Source organism: Herpailurus yagouaroundi, unplaced genomic scaffold, assembly GCF_014898765.1.
Source record: "Herpailurus yagouaroundi ecotype Mexico unplaced genomic scaffold, PumYag 142, whole genome shotgun sequence".
NCBI lineage: Eukaryota > Metazoa > Chordata > Mammalia > Carnivora > Felidae > Herpailurus > Herpailurus yagouaroundi.
In genome coordinates this window covers 58577897-58583755 of record NW_024412397.1, presented here as the reverse complement: position 1 = coordinate 58583755, position 5859 = coordinate 58577897, and the positions used below count along the sequence as shown (strand labels likewise).

Below are 5859 nucleotides of genomic sequence, written 5' to 3'. Positions count from 1 at the left end.
TCCTTCCTTCCTTCCTTCCTTCCTTCCTTCCTTCCTTCCTTCCTTCCACCCATCCATCCATCCATCCATCTATCCATCCACCCATGCTTCCAACAAATATTAGTGGAGCACCTAATATCTGCCAGGCAACATTTCAGGCTCTAAGATGACAAAGATAAATAAGACACAAACCCAGTTTTCAGGCGGGTTATTGAGAAGGGATGGGACAGACAGCATCCCACATCAAGGATTCACCTCGTAAGGGAGGTAATACCACGGTTAAGAGCCATGTTTAGAAGACAGAGGCTTAAAATCATTTACCACAGACAATGTTAAGGTTTAAATTGCTTTGGGGTGCCTGGGTGGCTCAGTTGGTTAAGCGTCCGACTTCGGCTCAGGTCATGATCTCGCGGTCTGTGAGTTCAAGCCCCACGTCGGGCTCTGGGCTGACAGCTCAGAGACTGGAGCCTGTTTCGGATTCTGTGTCTCCCTTTCTCTCTGACCCTCCCCCCGTTCATGCTCTCTGTCTCAAAAATAAACATTAAAAAAATTTTTTTTTAAGATTTAAATTGCTTTAAGATAACACATTTTCTGGTCAACTCCTTTGAGGGGATTCTATGACTACACTGAACCGTGTGGGGCCCTAGGTTTTATACATCTAAAATGAAAAAAAACACTGTAAGTGCTGTGAAAAAAAAAAAGTACAGGGTATTAGAGTAACATGTACCAAGAGGACCTCCCATGAGGTGGTAGCACTTCAGCTAAGATCTGAATATGAGTGAAGAAAGACAGTAAGGCTTCTTCCAGGGTATGTGCAAAGGCCCTGAGCTGGACATGACCAGAACCATGAAGAGGAGCATTGGGACCTATAGCTATAAAGATGAGCTGTGACTGGGTTACAGAAGCTCCATTCACAGAGCAGAGATACAAAAGAAGACAATATTAATAATATAAAGATGCTTGGGCCCCTGGGTGGCTCAGCCAGTTAAGCATCCATTTCGGCTCAGGTGATGATCTCACAGTCCGTGGGATCGGGCCCCGCATCAGGCTCTGCACTGACAGCACAGAACCTGCTTGGGATTCTTTTCCCCTCTCTCTCTGTCCTCCTCCCTCCCCCCTCTCAAAAATAAATAAATAAGCATCAAAAATAACACCATTAAGAGGTTACACCCACTGAAATTCAGATGGCAGAGGTATGAATTAAGAGGACAATGATATAAAAATCTCTATAGTAGTCAAACCAAGAGGTCTTTGGCAACTTTTTGATTGTGGGAAAGGTGAGGCAAGAAAAGAAGGGCAACATGCTGTTAAGTTTTCAGAACGAATGACATTTTTGAGATGGTAGAACCACTTCAGAGAAATTGAGGCTAAAGGAGAAAGAAAGAACTGGTTAAGAAGCTATCGATGTTCTTACTATGATTGTTTAAAGTTGTCTGTTGTCAGCCTCTGATTAAAAAGGTCCACATGACCTCACTTAAACCTCCATTTACACATACCTGCATCAGCAAAGAAACCGTGGCTCATGCAAGGTACATATGCTAAGTCTTAAAACATCCCAGTAACTGCACTTCTTGGAAAAATTAAAATTTTCATTCTCATAAAAACCAATACAAAATGAGAAGCTTTATTCATAGTAACCAAAAACTGGACACAGCCCAGATGCCGTCAAGTGGTACGTGATAAAACAGACTGTGGTACATCCGCAGCATGGAATACTCCTCAACAATAACAAGGAAATAACTACTGATGCACCCAAAACTTGGATGAATCTAATAATGCTGATGAGTCCATGTATGTGACATTGTGTAAGGTAAAAGTTTTCGAAGGGAGGGCAGATTAGTGGTTGCCAGGGCTGAGGGATGGTGGGAGAAGGGATGGGAGAGTCGTCACAAAAGGACAATGTGAGTAATCCCTGTGATGTTGTGACCTTTAAGGTCTTCACTGTGGTGGCAGATGCAGAAACCCACTTAGGCAATAAAACTGTACATAGTTCAGGGGCGCCTGTGTCCAACTTCAGCTCGGGTCATGATCTCACAGCTCATGAGTTTGAGCCCTACATCAGGCTCTGTGCTGTCAGTGCAGAGTCTGCTTCGGATTCTCTGTCTCTCTCTCTCTGTCTCTCTCTGTCTCTCTCTCTCTCTCCCCCCAAGCTCCCTCTCTGCCTCTCCCCCACTCAAACGTGTGCTCTTTCTCTCTCAAAAATAAACATTATAAATAACTGTACAGCTCATAGCAGCTTTATTTCCAATAGCTAAAACATGGAAGCCACCAAGTATCCATTGACAGATGAATGGATAAGCAAAACGGGGTAAATACATACAATGGAGTATTACTCAATCCTACAAATGAAGGAAATTCCTGTACATGTTATGACATGGAGAAACCTGGAGAACATCATGGAGGTGAAATGAGTCGGCCGCAGAAGGACAGATACCCTAAGATCCCACGTACGAGTTACGTGGAAGTAGACAGGAAGTAGAATGGTAGTTGTCAGGGCTGGGAGAGAGGGATGGCAAGTGACTGTTTCGTGGGTGCACAAGTGGAAAAGAGTTCTGGAGATGGATGGTGGTGTTGGCTGCACAACATCGAGAAGGTATTTAATACCCCTGACCTATACGCTTCAACATGATTAAAATGATAAATTCTGTTACTTGCATTTTACTAAAACAGTGAAAAAATGTACAGAACTACACACACATGCATGTCCAAGTCCATGTAAAAGAAGAAATCTGGAAAAGCTCTGTAGATTTCAACAATGTCACTATCCTGGTTGTGATATCATACTTTTGGTTTGCAAAATGTTACCATTGGAGGAAACTGGGTACTACGTATACAGGAATCTGTATCATTTCTTGTTTTTTTTTTTTTTTTCATAAAAATTTGTAATGTTTATTATTTATTTTTGAGAGAGAGAGACAGACACAGCATGAGCAGGGGAGGGGCAGAGAGAGAGGGAGACACAGAATCCAAAGCAGGATCCACGCTCCAAACTGTCAGCACCGAGCCCAGCACGGGGCTCAAACTCACGGACCACGAGATCACGATCCGTGCTGAAGTCGGACGCTTAACTAACTGACTGAGCCATCCAGGAGCCCCATGTATTATTTCTTGTTATCACATCTGATTCCACAATGATTTCCACAAAAAAAAAGTAACTGTAAATTACACAGGATGTGCTACATACACTGAATAGCTACCACTCCGTTCTCTTATTTGTTAGTTCGTGTGAAAATTCTTTAAGGAAGAACTAAGAGATTCAGATAAAAGATAATTGCTAAAAACTCAGTCTTTCTGATTCCGGACATCATGTATCATGCTGTTTTTGCTACTACACATTGCCTGAACAAACACTTCCACCCTACGACTGCATTATTTATGTGTGTGCGATGGATGTGAAAATGGAGAAAGCCATCAGCAGAGCCCAAAATGGAAAGGCTCGAGGGGCTCCCTAGACAAGAAGTCATCCCAGAAACACCCGTGAGACTAGACGACACCGGGCTACAATGCCAACGCACTGAAATACAAAACACACGGGAGAGGAGAGGCCCAAAGTAGAACAGAAATGAAATAAAACGTTGTCCTGTTCGTAAGTGTATCTTTTTTCCACTGATGACCCGGAGAGAGGCAGAGATGCATGCACATTATTACAATGGGATCTGGCCTACTTCTCTCTGTGCTAAAGTCTAGACGACAGTCGAGGGAACAAAAAGCAGATCAACACTGAGAGCAAGTAGGGGAGAAAGCCCTCCGGACGCCCTCAAAGCTGGGCCCCTGCGAAACAGTCCTATCCTGCCTGGCAGGAGGCAGCAACAGCAGGCAGTACTGAAGCAGCCAGCTGCTCTGCTCAGAATGGCCACTGCACAGACCAATGTCCCTGACCATCAGCAACCCAAGAACTCCATGGCTCTGGTCACGAAAAGGGTATTTTGAAAGCCCAAACCAGAAATGTTCATCCAGGGGCACCTGGGTGGCTCATTTGGTTGACTGGCTGACTTTGGCTCAGGTCATGAACCCACAGCTCGTGGGTTCAAGACCCACACAGGGCTCTGTGCTGACAGCTCGGAGCCTGGAGCCTGCTTCCGATTCCGTGTCTCCCTCTCTCTCTGCCCCTCCCCGGCTCACACTCTGTGTCTTTCCCTCAAAAACAAATAAAAAATTTTTTAAAACTAAAAAAAAAGAACTGTTCATCCAGCCTTCCCTTCTCCCAGCTGATCCCCCTTCCCTCTTCCCTCCCTCCCTCTCACTCATTCATTCACTCACTCATTCAAGTCTCCACTGAGTGTCCTTTTTACTCCAGGCACTGGCATAAGTACTGTGATAAGCACCATGAACAGAACAGATGCAAAATTGTCCTTCTTACCAAAAATTGTATTTTCACATTATCAACTATAAGAGTTGAAGCTTCTTATAAAAAGAGAATGATCTGTATTTTTAAAGGGATATGTTAACTCTTAGAATAGAATGTACATGTAAAACATGCTCGTGTGGATCTATTTTTGAAGTTTATGTGCTAAAATTTAATGCACAATATTTCATTTAAACCAATACAGCACCATGGCCCTAAGAAAGGAAAGAGGAGAAGAAATTAGACATCTCGATAAGTCACCCTAAAACCTCTGAAATCTGGTTTCTCACCCATCACTTCAATAGAATTGATGATGACCCTCAAAAGTTTTACACTCAATGATTCGGAGTCTTACTGTCCAACTATTAATAGGATATTTACTGTAAGCTCTGAGAGGGATCAAAAAAAAAAAAAACCAAACTAGACAATTTTATGGAATTCAAGCTTTAGTTCCACAAAAAATAAGGAACACAGACAAGAACAAGACAGGAGCCAAGTAACAGGTGGGAACAATAAGGGGCTATTAGGACTATGATCTTTCTCCACCATAGAACTGTCACCTCCTCATTACCAAACCAACCAGGATGCCTCGGATCCAGCCAAGGCAACCTTCCACCCAATTTTTCAGCCTGCTCGTTAAACTCACAGCTGCCCCAGAAAGGACTTACAAGTGTCTCTGCTAGACCCGAGGCGGTGAGTGAGTGTTCAGCAGCAAGCGAGATTCCCAGCAAGACGACTTGCCAGGGGAGGCCACAACAAAAGAATCTTCGGCTTATTTCTGAAACTTTATTTGCCCCCCTTGGTCTTCTAGCTGGAGTACCACAAAGCATCCAAGTGCAAATATACCAAGAGAACAATGGACTTCTCCTTTCAGTTAATTAGAAATTCTGGAAGGTAAACTTCTAAAACTTGGCAGGTTCCCACACTGACTTAATAGTGTCTCTAAAAATAAGCTTCATAGGGGGCGCCTGGGTGGCTCAGTTGGTTAAGATTGACTTCGGCTCAGGTTATGATCACCAGAACACCATTCCCAAGTTTGAGCCCCACTTTGGGCCGTGTGCTGACAGCTCAGAGCCTGGAGCCTGCTTTGGATTCTGTGTCTCCCTCTGTCTCTGCCCTCCGGGCTCGCACTCTGTCTCTCTCTCTCTCTCTCAAAAATAAACATTAAAAAAATTAAAAAAGGAAAAAAAAACAGATTCACTCTGTGGTTTCTAACAAACAAGAGGGTTCAAACACACAGCTAAACACCCAAGGCGTCTTTTAAATAGGTTTCTTAAAAACAGACTTTAGAATCTCATGAAAAGGTTTCCTTGTCTTGAAGTCTTGCTACCTGGCAAGTTTTCCATTTTGTACTTTTTTTCTAACCAGTGCCCTTACCAAGAAACCTTCAAAAGCAAAAATAGTTTTGTCTGTTTTTGTTAAATGAGGAAGCATGCTATTGAAAGTACAGGTATAGCTCTAGTGAAGTATAACAAGTGTAGGCAGAACCCAGAAGGAGTCCCTGGATGTCTGAAGATGCCAGCACACTGGGCCAA

At 43.4% G+C, this 5859-nt stretch overlaps 1 protein-coding gene across 8 annotated transcripts in view; it reads right to left on the bottom strand.

Moving 5' to 3' along the window:
* The window catches only part of PTPRM (protein tyrosine phosphatase receptor type M), an 806292-nt gene that overhangs the window by 471028 nt on the left and 329405 nt on the right, over positions 1 to 5859 (bottom strand). The window lies entirely within an intron of this gene.